Consider the following 14301-nt stretch of genomic DNA (forward strand, 5'->3'; position numbering starts at 1 on the left):
CTCAAGATCTTATTTTAAATGTAGTACCTAGTAGCTATGGATGCAAACTTCTGGTTTTTTTCTCTGAGCTGCCTGAGGAGACAGCTTGGGCAGTGTTTTCCTGTGCACACTGTTTCTCAGTAACTTAACAGTGTGACAAAAGCTTGAGATTGTAATTGCTATTACCAGGAAAATCCTCCAATAAATAATAATTTTCTTATCTGTGTAACTTTAGGGCTGGAGAAAATGCCTTCCCGTGTAAAACTGCAGTGCATAAGAGCATGCAAGGAGAGTTTCAAGTGTAAGACTGGAGCAAGAGAAGCTCAAAGCTGAATATTGGTAAGTGCAGATGAGCGGGTCAGCAAAAAACCCTGGAATAATTAGCGGTGGATAACTAGCCACTGGAGTAAGCTAGTGAGAGAAGCTGTGCATCTCCACCTCTTGCTGTCTGTAGAGCCAGATGGGTCACTTCTTTGTCTTCAGGCAAAAATTGGGAAGCTGTCAGTTCCAGGCAGCGGGTGACTCTGGAGGCCCATGGACACTGTGCTATTTGTCACCCTCATTTGCAGCCTAGAAAGGAGCATGAATCACATGCCGGGATGTGCCAGACCTTGGTAGAAGATACAGCCCTAATTCTGGTCCTCCCTGTCCCAGAAAGGGGCACGTGCATCCATAAAGAGGTGGGCACCAATTTGGTCCTTGCTGTGACACCTGTGAAGAAGGCAGCGTGACTGCAAGCTGCATGTCAGCAGGCAGGAGCAGGCAGCCGCTTCTGCACTGCTCCAAGGAAAACACTGCCCTGCCTCAGACACTGCTGCGGGTTTCCGTAATGGTACTCTCAGGGGCAAGGGGGTATTTTTTGAAGGCTATTCTACCCTTTCTGATGTCTGTAAACAACAAACAACCATAAAAAGCACATTGCAGCAGAGAAGTCTGCAGTTTTAACTACCTGATGAGACTCAGCTGCTGTAGCAGAGCGCTGTCTGCAGAGGTGACACCCACGCTGTTTATTTCCAGCTCCTGAGTGGGCAGTCTAGAGACATGGGGATGTTTGTCGTGCCTGGTGTTTTCACAGCTGGTTTGGGGGAAATCTATGGGATCAGGCTGGCCCACAGGGATGCAGCTGAGGATGCTAGACACAATAGAAGCCAGAAAGATGCCCTGGATCATCTAATTGGAAAAAAAAGCCAAACTACATCAAAAAAATCTAGGATAAAAAAGGCAGCCTTGCGGTTCCCATGGGATGTGAGCATTGCCATCTGGGCTGTGCTGCAGTGGTGCCGGGACACGGGGCTGCTTTACGGGCTGGGAATAACCAGAGTGCCAGGAGCAGGCTGTAGCAATCTGCCTGCAGGGACTCTGCGTGTTGATGTTAATGTTTTACATGTTTATGGGGTGTCTCCTTCCCAGCACAGTTCATAAGACATTTGTCCTAGCTCAGCTGAATTTTTTTAAAAATATGTAAATGCACCCCTCTATGTGCAACTTTCCCCTTTGAAACCTGGCTGGTCTTAGGGCACAAGCATCCCCTATTCACAGAGCAGGAAAGGGCTGATCCAAGCTGTGCTCACACAATAACATCCCCCCAAACGCCTGATGCTGCCAGCTGCCTGCCACGGGCAGCAGGAGCTGGTCAGTGAGCCCCGAGGTAAGCTCCGGCTCCGCACCCCAAAAGCAGCCACTTGCAGCAGCCTTGGGCATGCAGCCCCCAGCCTGGAGAGGGGCGAGGGATGCAGTTCAGGAGCAGGGACTGCACCGCACTGTGCCAGCTCCATGGCTTGGGGAAGAGCAGCTGCCATCCCTGCTTGCCCAGCTGGGGATGCCATAGCCAGAACCCTGATGGGTTTTTATCTGTTTCTTACTTGGGAGCCACACATTCAGCCCCCATGCTGGGGTGCAGGGTCCCCAGGGAGTAAAAGAGCATCCCCTGACTGCCTGCACCACTCGCTGTGGTTCCTGTGGCAACCGCACAGAATTGTGTCCACATCGGGTTAGGTGTAAACTACAAAAACCCCATTTAGAGTTTGACAGTTAGTAAACTCTTGCCATCAGTTGAAAGTTTTTTAGAACACCCCGCAGCAAAGGGAATATTAAGGAAGGGGAAGGGAGGGTGATTTACTTGGTGTTAAATACTTGCATTTTATGTCCATGAGTTGACCTGCAATTGAAACACAGATATAAAGGGGGATGGAAATTCCAGTGGAAAACGTACCCAGTTGAGTAGTATTCCTCTGTATACATAAACATGCCCTGTGAGGATGTGCAGCTGTTAGAAAATTAACAAATGACCTCTCTGGGGAAAAAAAAGAATGATCGGAGGAGTGGGTGAAAGGCAGGGCAGCTTTGGGGAGGCTGTGGGAACGGCCCTGTGCAAGGTCCAGGGGCAGTTTGGAAATGCACAGAGGCAACAAGGTGGTCTGTCTCCTGCTTGGATATTGCAGGGATGCAAAAGGCTGCCTGTGCTCACAGCTGCATGCATGCCTTTGTCCCAGGCAGCATGTGGCAGGGGAGATGTGTAGAAAGCAGCCAGGTCATCCAGCACCGAGCTCTGGTGACTGGCACAAGTTTCAGGGGGTTTGTGGCTGCAGGGTCTCTGGTAAATGCAAACGGTTTAGATCTGGAGTTCATCTTCTGATCCCTCGCTGAGATTTGTCACGGTAAAGATCTCCCCCTCCTGTCTGCCCGGGCAGTGCGGGATCAGAGGAAACAGTGAAATAACTTGGTCTGGGCTCCTGCTCTTTTTCTCTGACCTGAGCACAGATCAGACAGGCTCAGCGTGCAATTTGGGGGCCACCCGAGCAAATGAGGGTGACTGTGTCCCAAAGGACGACTTGCAGCTGGCAGACCCTAGGCTGCGGATGGCACCTGTATGGGCAATTGTCACCTTGTACGGGCCACCACCAGGGCTGCTGCACCTCAGGGTGGTCAGTGCCTCTCGCAGGATCCAGGGAAGGGCCCTGATGGGCAGAAGAGCACTGTCTTGCAGTGCCAGGAGATCACGCCTGGCCCTGCCACTCTGCCCATGCAGAGGGACACATGGGCAGAGGAGGAGGAGGTGTGAGTGCGGTGAGGAAGGGCATGGGCAGCACTGGGCACCAGGAGGTTGTCCCAGAGCAGTACTGGTGATGCCTGAGGATATCTCTGGAGGAGAAGCCGTCCTGCCAAGGTGTCTGATAGTGGTCTCAGGGCAGCAGTGAGAGCTGCTCTGGGAGGTGCTGCTGGCGAGCTCAGGCTTTCTGCAGAAATAAGGTCCCTGCACAGGCGAGTGCTGGCAAGGCTCGTCTGCAGGTGGGACAGGCAGTTTTACTAACTCCAGAGGCATGGGAAGAAAAGATCCAAGGTCAAGGCTGACACCCAGATTTCAACTCTTGAAGCAAAGATCTAAATTAAGAGCCAGAAGCAAGGCCAGACTTTATGAGCACAGGCAAGTCGTGAGTCATTTATGAACTGTCTGTCTAGACCATTGTGGGCAAAGTGCAAATCTTTGGGAAGACAACTCAGAGAGGACAACAACAGTCCAGAAATAAGTCTGAAGGGGACACAAGGGTTTTGGATGTCACCTTGTGAATCAGCAGCACGGAGCCACGGCTGGGGCTGGACCCTGGGCACAGCAGCTATCCCAGCTCCCCCACCCTGCAAAGCACTTTGTGCAGAAAGCCCTTTTCTGCCTCTTTTCTGGCCTTTGTCCTCAGGGTTAGCTGTCAGGCGTGGATGCCTCAGGCTTGGAAATGCTGCCTATGAGATGTCTGCTTGGTCCATCCCCGTGCAGCTTGCTCATACTGCATGCTTTCCCTGGGCAGGGGAGCGGGTTTGGGATGCAGGCACCCCACTGCAGGGGAGCTGTGCAAGGTGGCAGGTCAGAGCAGCTTTGCATGGTTTTCCCAGCCGAGCATGCGGCAGCGGGGATGCATAGCTGGGAGGGTTTGCCACTTTCGTGCCAAACCCACAGGCTGTGAGCGGTGCCAGGGAGCTGTGCTGTGCCCTGTGGGCAGACAGAGCATGGCAGCTTGTACACCTGGGCTGGAAGGAAGAAGGCTGTAATTGCTCAGTGACCGTAATTATTGCCCTGTGCCATAAAGCCCGGCACTGGGCAGTGGGGCAGTGCCCCATGGCTGCAGGAGCCCCAGGCTTTCTTGCTCAGTGTGAGGGATTCCCTTCTGTGCTCCTTGGGTTTCCAGCTTTCTGGAATAGCTGCCTTTTTCACAGCAGTAAGCGACCCTGTGTACAGTGTTGGTTTGGTCACCAGATCACTTTAACTGCTGTTTTCCTCCTCTTCTCTCCTCTCATTTTTATCTCTCTTTTTCTGCTGGCACCACTCGGAAGGATGCAGTTTTTCCGGGGTGATTTCATTCCTCTTAAAGTGCCTCTGTCTCTTCCTGGGAAGGGTCAGACCCGGGAGTTTGGGAAACCACAAACAGAAGGAGAAAGGGGGCTCTTCTGATTAATTTTTTAATTATTGAAGACCCAGAAGAGTGGATTTTGTTACTTTATTAAAACAAAGGTTAGGCTTTCAGCTGGACTATGGATGCGTGTTAATATGCTGTGCTGAGGTTAATAGAGTAATATTTAGCACTGACTATGTATTAGCTATTCTTGAAAGGAATTCATAGTTATTAAGCATGGCACTCTTTGAGGGCCTGTGTTAGCCTTTATCTGCCACACTTAGCAGCTGGGAAAATGAAGCGGTTTTTGTTATGCTGTTTTCATTAGTGCACGAGCAAGCTTTTAGAAAGAAAAGAAGGGCTTGTGTTGGCCAGTTTTGTTACCTTCAGATACCAGGTGCTCTGCACTCTCAGACCTGTCTCTGCCTTCTGCCCTGGCTGAAGCCCATTGCTGCCTCCGACCCAGGCAAGACCTGGGGGTCCCCATACCCCAGGAGGGCAGTGCCACCCCGCCACCTTAAACAGGGTACACTTGCAGCATTTAGAGTATGTAAAATCTGCGAGTCACAGATTGTTTCTGCAACTGCTCTGCAAAGCCTCAGCATCTGCTTGTGTTCTCCAGCATCACTAAAACAACACTGCTCTTGGAAACAAGGCAAAAAATAGTAACTTCCATCACTGAGAAATACTGAGTCAGGCATCTTTCTTCTTTAACAAATGAGGAAAGAGGGAGGATTACTGCATTCATGAAGGCCACACAACATGCCAGGGCAGAGATACCATGACAAAGCAATAGTGTCTCTCACTCGCTCGCTGAACTGGTTTTCAACAAATTCTTCAGCCAAGAAATTTCTGTTGTGAGCCATTTAGAATGACAAACTCAGACAGGCCTCCAGTCCAAATGATACTCACTTACAGTTCTGCAGTGGCAGAGAATATGTACAGGTTTTCTAAAGTTCATTGATTCTAAAGGTCAAGACAAATCATTGCCTGCCGTGTTCAAGGGCGGGTAATGCATCAGTACCCAGAGTCAGCCATGCCAGAGCAGCCTGTGAGGGGCAGGCCAGGCTTTACCATGCACCTCCTTGGAATATATGTTCTTCTTTAGGGAATGTTTACTAAAAGGGTTTGTAAGATACAATGCAGGTGATGCATCTTGAGGACCTGGTTGTGGTCTCTCTCAGTTGCACAGGCAAATATGCCCCAGTCACATATCACTCTTCAGCTTGTCTCTGGTGGCAGCCGGCTCATCCAAAAAACTTCAGGTCTGGGGCTGTCCAGCACAAAAGCCTTGAACCCCACCCTGCAGCTTTGCCCGCACCGGGGGCCATGCCCCTGGGCCCCTCACCTTGCCTTTATTCTGCCACTCTGCTTATGAAAGGTAGAAAATGCTTCCCTTGAATCTACTCCAACTGCAAAAATCCTGGTGGCCATGACCTTCCCCGTGGATTGAGCCTGCACTGAGGCGTCATGGTTAGAGAGATCCCAGTGATGGGCAGGCTTTGCCTTCTGGGAATTTATCAGGGTGATAGGTGCTTTGACCTGTTCTTAATGCTCATTTTTCTCCACCATTCCTTGCAACCTCTTATTTCTGAACCCTGATTTAGAAAGGGGTACATTCATCTCATCTAAACTCCTGTGATTTTGGGGGTTATGAAATTAAGGGTGATTAAAGTGGGGTTGTTTGCAATGGGTGAATCTGTTTGGCATTCCTGCATCCAGCATTCCCGCAGTTCTGGAGAGGAATGTGCTGCTCTTGCAGGTAAGAAGCTCGATGAAGACAGACCCAGCTGTATTTTCAGAGGTCACTCTGCAATTACCCCTAACTGGTGTTTAAACAATACAGGGTGAGGCTGGCACACCCACTCTGATGGGAGGTGCCCCAGGACCTTCAGGGCTGCCAGGGGTCAGGGCATCGCCTGCCACCTTCCCTGCGCCTTCCTGCAGCTCTTGCCCGCTCCCATGGCCTCTCGTGATGGATCGCACACTGAAACAGCGCCAGGCTCCAAGAGGCAGCAGCTCTCCTTTGATAATCTTATTTCCTGCTAAGCAGAAGCCAAAAACTAATAGGAACTTCTGTAATAGGCGTGTGCTCCCATGCATTTATTCCTCAGCCCCCTCACTCTTTGGCTAGCAGCCCTGCAGCAGCATGCAGGGACATGGCTGCATGCAGCCATGCCCTGCACCACTCCTCCACACCACGCTCCCACTGATGGAGCCGCTTGTGCTCCGCTGCTCCCAGGGGGGTGAGACAACCTCCCCCTCCCCAGTTATGAGTCCTGGGCTCTTCCAACACTGCAACCTGAGCACAGCAGAGCTTTGCAGTGGCTGGGGGTGGCATTTGCACCTAAAGGTGACACCAATATTTGGGAAGTGGCAAGTCCAGGGAGCCTGTGAGGTTCAGAGGCTCAGGAGATCTGGGCTTAGAAAAGGCTCTCTGAATTGTACCAGCATGTGCGAATCTGCTCTTCTGTTCTGGGGGGGGGGGAGGCAAAAAAAAAAAAAAAAAAAAAAAAAGCGTCATTTATCTGGCTGTTAAAGGGGTGCTTGCAGTTATTTTGGTGTGGGTGGTAGGGAAGGTGCCTCTTCACCCCTCCTTCTCCACTGAAATCACCATCAGGCATTTGCTGGGAGAGCTGGGATTCATGGGCAGGGGTGCCTGTGTCCCATCTCCAGCATGAATGGAGTGGGTGGGCTGGCCCTGAGAGCATCTGGTGTAATGAGTGCCCAGCCAGGTGGTAACCTAAGCCTGGAAACGGTCTAGGTTGGAGCCTGCGGGGCACGGGACATGGGATTTGGGATACAGGATGTTACAGCTGACCCACAGGATGCAGGCACCACCGGCCACCTTCCTCAGGCACGCACCAGTCTGCAAAGCCTTGGCCAAGTGCCTGAAAGCAGACGGACTCTGGCCCAGCACCATGTGAACTGCCCGAACCAAACAGCCAGGTCTCGGTGGGCCGGGAGGCTGCCAGCTGGCACCGCCAGGGTTACGCTGGGTCTGGCCAGACAGGCAGCAAATACTGCTCCTTGCTCCACAGCTGTGCCACCTCCCATGGCAAACAAGCACTAGAATATTGTATCTGTCCTGTTTGGAGGAAGATCACCCAGCACCCCCCAGCCCTGCACAATCCCAGCATGTTTGGCAAATGGAGGCAAATATTTGCAGACAAAAAAGACTGAAAGGGAAAAGCCAAGACTGACCAGGCCAGACAAAGTGAGTAAGAAATAACCCTTGATCCCCATCCCTGTGGGTGTGCAGAGCCAAGGGAGGGTGGTGCAGTGCAGGTGAGGGGTTTTAGTGCACAGGATGCTAAGGAAAACCACTCTGCAAAGCGGACACATGATCCTGCAGCAGGGCCACAGAAGGGGTGTGTGTGGCCATGCCGGCACCCACAGCAAACCTTGTCTTGAGGGTGGTCATGGGTGCCCCGCGAGTGGCCAAAGCCCTGCAAAACCAGGGCATCCCACAGCCAGCCTGGGTTCCACGGGCAGCACGACGTTGGGATGGACTCCACCACCAGCTAGCAAATATACCATTAAAATAGAAATTGCTGATTGCTCCCTCATTGAGAAGTTACAACTTTCTTTAATTAATACCCTAAAGCTAGGCTTATTTCCTGCTGAAATGTGTGTGCTTGTGGTTCAGGATTGCAGTGTCTATGAAAAGTCCTTCTTTGTGCCTTCCTCCCCAGACTGTGGCTTACACAAGTACCGGCTGGCTGAGAAATGGCTGGAATAATACGTGGTTTTGTTGGGTTCCTGCTCTAATTAAGGGCCACGTCCAGCACCTAGGAGGTGGTGACAACTGCACTCAGCTTAAAGGAGGCTGATTTCTGCAGGGAAAGGACAGCAGTTCTTCCAAAATGACCCTAGGAATTTTCCTGCAACAGGTAGACAGCCCCAGTGGGGAGGAAAAGCTGGGAGTGCAGAGGAGTGGGAAAGGTCCTTCCTAAGTTCTGTTATTTTTTTAATTTCTGACAGCATTGAAGGAGAAAACAAGTATATAAGTAGGTGCTTGAAATTCTGATTTTGGTCTCTTCTATGACTGCATCATTGGAAGCACATTAAAATAAGAAGAGAGAGACTGCAATAAAACCACCTCAGCTATTATCCCTATGAGCCTTGTGACTTAGCCCTAACTCCTCATTACCGCTAGGCTCTGAGCTGCTAACTGCTATCTAAGCCAAACCAAAGATGCCAAATATAAAGACAAATTGCTGCAGTTGCCCAGGTTGGGCAGGCACAGGTGCTGTGCAAGGCTGAGCCTCTGCACACCCCCACCGCTCTCTGGGGCCACATGTCCCGCTGCTCCCCTTCCACCTCCCTGAGCGTTTTGGCTTGTTTGTGCCACTTAACACAATGGCTGATAAAGCATTGACTCAAAGCAGAGAGAGGGAGACACAGAGCTAACAGCTCCCCATCACCTCTGTGCCAGAGGACAGGGGTCCTGGGTACCGCAGGGCTTCAGCTTTAGGAGCAGTGAGCAGGAGCTGAACACATGCAACTGACAGGGAATCAAGTGAAAGGAGCCGTAGCCAGCTGCATGATGAGCTGCCTTCGTTGGGAGGAAGATTAAGGTCTCAAGAGTGGGAGGAAGGCCAAAGTCATTTGAGGAGCCTGGGAGGGAAAGTCTGTCCCCTGGGCTGGGGTGGAGCTGGGAAGGAAAGTTTATCCAAAGGGCTTGCAAAGCTCTGGGTCTGGCTGGAGACCTTGGTGGACCTGAACTCTCTCCAGCCCTAATCCAAAGTGCATGCTCCTGTGCATCCTGAGTGCTCTGGAGGAGGCGAGGCTGACCCAGTGTTGGAGGGAGAACAATTGGACATTGTGCTGCCTTATCGCCACTGAGCCCAGTCCTGCCCTTAGGAACCGATTAAACTTTAGACCCCTGTTTGTGCAGATCTTCCCACATGCCTCATGTCCTCTCCGAGGTGATTGCTGCAGGGGTTGAGAGGTGCCTGGGCTTCCCATTACCACCATTAGCACCCCACCTCCCAGCCAGCGCATCTAGTCCAGGAGCCAGTGGGGACAGGCATGATTTTGGGGTTCTTGCACACAGCTTTCACTGGAGAAGGGAGCAAACCCTGCAGCAGGCTGGCAAGGTGATGCTCCCACCAGGGTGGCCACAGCAGCTATCCAGGCTGCTGATGGGGCTGGGGGTATGTGCTGGAGGGTACTGGTACCTCTAAGTGATGGGCAGGGCTGGGGGTGACAGCTCATGCACAAGACCCTGAGGCACTGTCAATGTGCCACCCCCATGGCAGCAGCTCCCTGAGCTGGATGGGTCACACTGCGTGCTCAGCCTCTGAAGCCCCTGGGCAGGTCAGGGCAAGGAGTGTGTGCCCAAAGCGAGGAGCTGAGCCAGCTCAGGGTTCATCTTTGCAAATGGCACAGGCACGGAGTGGGGTGTTGCTGGCGTCTGGCCAGGGAACCAGAAAAGTCATACAAAATTAATTTTACCTGCTTTGCTTCCATCTTGTTCAACCATTGCTTTTACTCATTTTCTTACCTCCCTCCCCAGCATTTCCCAGCCTGGATCCCCGGGCCTCTCCCTGCCATTGGATGGCCCCAACTGAAACCACCCATCCCAAATGCTGCTGGGGCCTGAGAACACAGACCAGCCGCGGGGCCATGGCACTGGAGCAGGAGAAGGAAGTGATGCTCAGCACTTACCCCTTTGGGCAGGAAAAGGTTGTAGGGAGCTGAGGTTGGCTATGCACAATTACTTCTAGTAAGAGCTGAACTTACAAAATCTTGCGCAAGTCAAAAAATATTTTTCAGTAGGACTTGGGTGTCTAGTCAGAGTAGGCCCAAGGACTCTTTTTTTTTAAGGAGACATACTGTTTTTTTTCAGCAAAAATGAACCATTTTATAGTGGTGTCACTTTAACAAATTGCCTGTTTGGTTTTTCTTGGGTTTTTGTTTGGTTGTTTGGGGGTTTTTTAATGGTCCAAATATTGTGGTTTGCAGCTTAATTTCTTTTAATAACGTGACTTAAATTCTGATCCAGGTTTCTGCCCAAAGCTTTAGGTTAATTTGCAGTAATTTTGACATTGCACTTTGAAATGACACTCCTGGGTTTTAGACCCTTCCCCTCTCCCTGGCACAGCGGTCTGCAGCCACTTGCTGGGTTTGGGTGTCTTTGGCCAAGTCAGGTGGGGAGCAGTCCCCCCGCAGCCCCCCGGCTCTCCCCGGGGAGGGGACCTGTCCGCTCGTCCCCCGCCCCCGCCTTCCCCACCCCCACCCCGCCCCTGCGGCCCCGGCACCTACCGCCGTCCTCTGGGCTGCGGCTCCGCGTGCCCTTGGGGCAGAAAGGGATAAAATAAAAAGAAAAAAAGGTGCCGAGGAGCTGGCTCTGGGTGGCGGGGGGGCGGCTGCCGGAGGGGAAGGGGCGGCGAGCCCGATCGCATCCACCCCGCTTGTAGGGCGCTCAGCCTCGGAGCGAGCGCGGCCGCTCACCTGCCCGGCAGGATGCGGCAGCTGCCTGTGCTGCCTGCGCTGCCCGCGCTGCCCGGACCTGGCTCAAGCCGGCGGGCGGGGGCTGGTGTTGAGCCTCCATCACCAAGGGAACGGCGGGCTGCGGCGCGGCTGGGCACTAGAGAAAAAAACCCCAACCAAAAAACTGAAAAGCTGGAGGAAAAGCAGGGCTGCTGTTCTTGGCTTCTCCCGGCCCCACCCCGGTGGTCCATGCTGCTCGGTGCGAGCGCTGATTACTTCAGTGCCCTCCCAGGGATGGCCATAAACCCCCTCGCCCCGATCGGCCCCGGGTGCACACAGGCAGTGGGAACGGGGGTCTCTGCCCACCTCCGTGGGGCAGCCGGCGAGGAGGGGCTTCGGCAGGTGGCTGCCGCAAGGCTCCGCCGGCATTAACACTGGCACCATGCTGCGGGATGGGGAGAGCTTGGCCTTAAAGGCCGAAGCGCTGTCGAGAGCACTGTCAGCCTGATAAAATGGGGCTCCATCTCCCCAAGGCTGAGGCTGCCTCGCCAGAGCCAGTGCCGATGCTGGCCCTGTGGCAGGGCTCTGTGCTGAGGGTGCCAGCGGTGGGGTGGTGGGGTGCAGACGGTGCAGCATGCGGAGGCTGCAGGTTGCTGCGTGTCACTGGGCTGCAGCATTAAAGAAGCAAAAGTGATGACCTCACAGCTTGGCCTGCCTCCACGAGTGCTTTGATGTGTCGGCTAAGCTGTGTTATCTAAGGCTCGCTTAGAATAGGCTTTTAGTCCTGGCTCACATGGAGCCTGTGTATGTGGACAGACAGTCTGGACTGAAAGTATACTGAGCCCAAACGTTTTGATAAAAACGTATTCAAAATGACTGCAGTTAACAGAGCTGATGGGGACAGCTCTTAATGCATCCAGCAGTGCAGGTGGACTGTGGGCCTCCCTGGAATATCAGTATTCTGGGGCCGAGGGGAGTCAGTTTGAACAAGCCCGCACAAGATTTCCCCCTGCTATTTCAGACACATGTTGAAAATAGAAACTAAAAAAAAAAAAAAAAGAAAGATAGAGCCAAACATTTCTGAATGTCAAAAATGCACAGCCCTGGCTTGGGCTTGGGCTTTGCTGGATGAAAGGCATCGGGGTTGTTAAGGTATGAGGAATATTAGGAAATGCTGCTCCATTTTTTGATGCAAGGAAGCATCCCCCTTGTTTCAGAGCTGCAGGGAGGCTGCAACCCCTCCCTGCATCCCTGACCCTCCCTGCCTCTTGCCTGGCTCTCCCTACACCCCTGTTGTGGTTGGCATTTGGCAGCTCTGATGCTGTGTGGGCCACAGGGCGCCGCTGACAGCATCCTGCCAAATTTAGCCTTGTGTCCTTTTTCTGCCCATGCTGAGGGCAGCTGTCCCCCGGACAGAGCCAACAGCTCTACACAAATGCAGAGCAAACACCTGCTTCAGCAGCAGGCTTCTGCGCTGTCACTAGAAAGATGAGTAGAAGGTCCCTGCACCAAGTGCCCAGGCCGAAGCCCAGGTGCCAGTGGGTGCCCTGCTGCCATGCTGCGCTGCATGGAGAGCCAGCAGGGGACAGGGTCATGCCTTCACAGCCAGCGCTGCCTCCTCCCACCCTCCCCAGCCCAGCCCAGCCTGGGAAGCCCCACTTCCAGCAGATGCCTGTGTTATTTCCCAGACTGTTGGGCTGGCTGGCTGGCTCCTGCTTCTGCCTGGGGTGAGGAACCTCCTCACCTCACTGCCTCAAATGTCCGTGGGCCTCCTCAGCTACCATTCCCATAAATAATATACAGTTCTTGGTGATGTTTGGAAGCATGGTAAATAACGAACCATAGAGCTGCTTCCTGCCCCGAGGATGCATTAAGTGCTTCTCTGTGCCTGGCACCGAGCTGCATGCAGGCAGTGTCTGTGCAGGCAGCTGAGCCCCAGCACATGCTGCCCCAGTGGCTCCTCTCCCCCCAAACCACCGTCACACAGCAGGGATGACTTAGGCAAAACTTTCTGCAAATTTAAAGTGAGACCCGTGAGATCCCACAGGTCTCAAGCTTTGGTTCCATCCCCCTTGGAGCTGTACTGCTGAAAGGGCTCAGCCCAGCACAAGCTGGCAACAGTGCTGGAGTGGAGGTTGCCCCCCTCCTGCCTCCCTGCCAGCTCCTTGCCTCCGAGCCTGAAGGGAGGAAAAGGAACCCCCCGTTGTTCCCCCAGTGACACACACCCGGCCAAGCCCGCGAACTTGACAAGGAGTTCAGGCACCAGGAACACGCGTTGCAGACCATTTGGGAAGGTGAGGGGGAATTGGGGGATGCTGGAAGAGGCACTCACCTGCCAGGTCAGGGTGCACAGGGCTGGGCAGCGGTGGCAGCAGCGCAGTCAGCAGCACGGTGAGCGCAGCTGGGAGGCAACACTGCTGACCTGCACTGAGGCAGGCCGGAGCTGCCTGGGGTCACCCTACCCCTCGCCCCACTCCCCAGGGGCCAGGCAGCTCCCGCAGCGATGCACGCCCGCACCTGCACGCCCTTGCAGTGCTCACGGGTGGCTTCAGAGCAAGGCAGTGTCCCTCAGATAGGCGCAGGTATCGGGGCTGTGCCAGATCCTGGGCAAGAGCTGGCATCAGCCAGCAGGCACCGTGGTGCCAGGGAGCAAAGCAGCGCTGTGGCTGGTGGTGTGGGCCGCCTCTCTGCACCCACATAGGACAAGGAAGTATGGATAATCCTTTGCCTTGCTATTTTTTTCCTCTCATGTGATCTTGGTTTTGGACTGCTATTTTGGGGCTGGACTCCAGCCCAGGTGAAAGACAAGGATTTAATCCAGCCTGCCTCCCCCATTGCCCGGAGGGCCTCACAGGACCTCTGCCTGCCTGCCTGGAGGATGGGGTTAAACCCTGCTGCCACCTCACATTCTGTGTGCGCTTACCAGTCCTTTCCCTCTCTTGCTTCGAAGCTGCTTCTGCCCCCAGACCACTTCTCTGCCATCAGGCGGTGACAGAAAACAGGCTGCTGTGTGCATGCTGTGCCCAGCTGCCCCACTGCCCTGTCCTGTGGTCACCCCCAGCCCCAAGTCCCCCAGGGCTCTTGCTGCAGAGTTGAAGTCTCCCCAGCACTGTTTGCCCTCTTTCTGCCCATTTTTACCCCAGGAAACAGCCTGTCAGGAAACTGACAGGAGATAAGTAAATTTTTAAAATGCTTGCGGCTTGCAGTAGCCTTGACATAAACTGTTGTGGGGCCAGACCCTGCTCATCACCGCCTGTGCGCTGGTTGTGAGCATCCCACCAGCGCTTGGAGGAGATGGGTGTGCATGGCCATGGGGGAGGTGGGGGGCTGCTGGGGGTACCCACACATGATGTGCAGGAGGCATGCACATGTCCTGCCCATCCTTGCCCTGGGGACAGGTCCCTGGGGACATCCTGGTGCTCTGGCCCCACACGCTGCACTGGCATGGCTGACCAATCACATTTATGTCTTCCATCTCTCAGGATGAAAGCTGAAGGGTGCC

General features: G+C 53.7%; 1 protein-coding gene across 4 annotated transcripts in view; it reads right to left on the reverse strand.

Moving 5' to 3' along the window:
- The window catches only part of FGF1 (fibroblast growth factor 1), a 31539-nt gene extending 17495 nt beyond the window's left edge, over positions 1-14044 (reverse strand). Inside the window, exon 1 of one of the 4 annotated variants that reach the window (XM_040604274.1) lies at positions 13132-14044. The gene's annotated coding sequence lies outside the window, so the exon portion shown is untranslated. Of the gene's footprint in view, positions 1-10631; positions 11366-13131 lie in introns of those variants that run through there. The other 3 variants (XM_040604275.1, XM_040604273.1, XM_040604277.1) reach the window with 3 other exon arrangements.
- Positions 14045-14301: the final 257 nt, after the last annotated feature.

This window comes from Falco naumanni, chromosome 8 (assembly GCF_017639655.2).
Source record: "Falco naumanni isolate bFalNau1 chromosome 8, bFalNau1.pat, whole genome shotgun sequence".
In the NCBI taxonomy this organism is placed as follows: Eukaryota; Metazoa; Chordata; class Aves; order Falconiformes; family Falconidae; genus Falco; species Falco naumanni.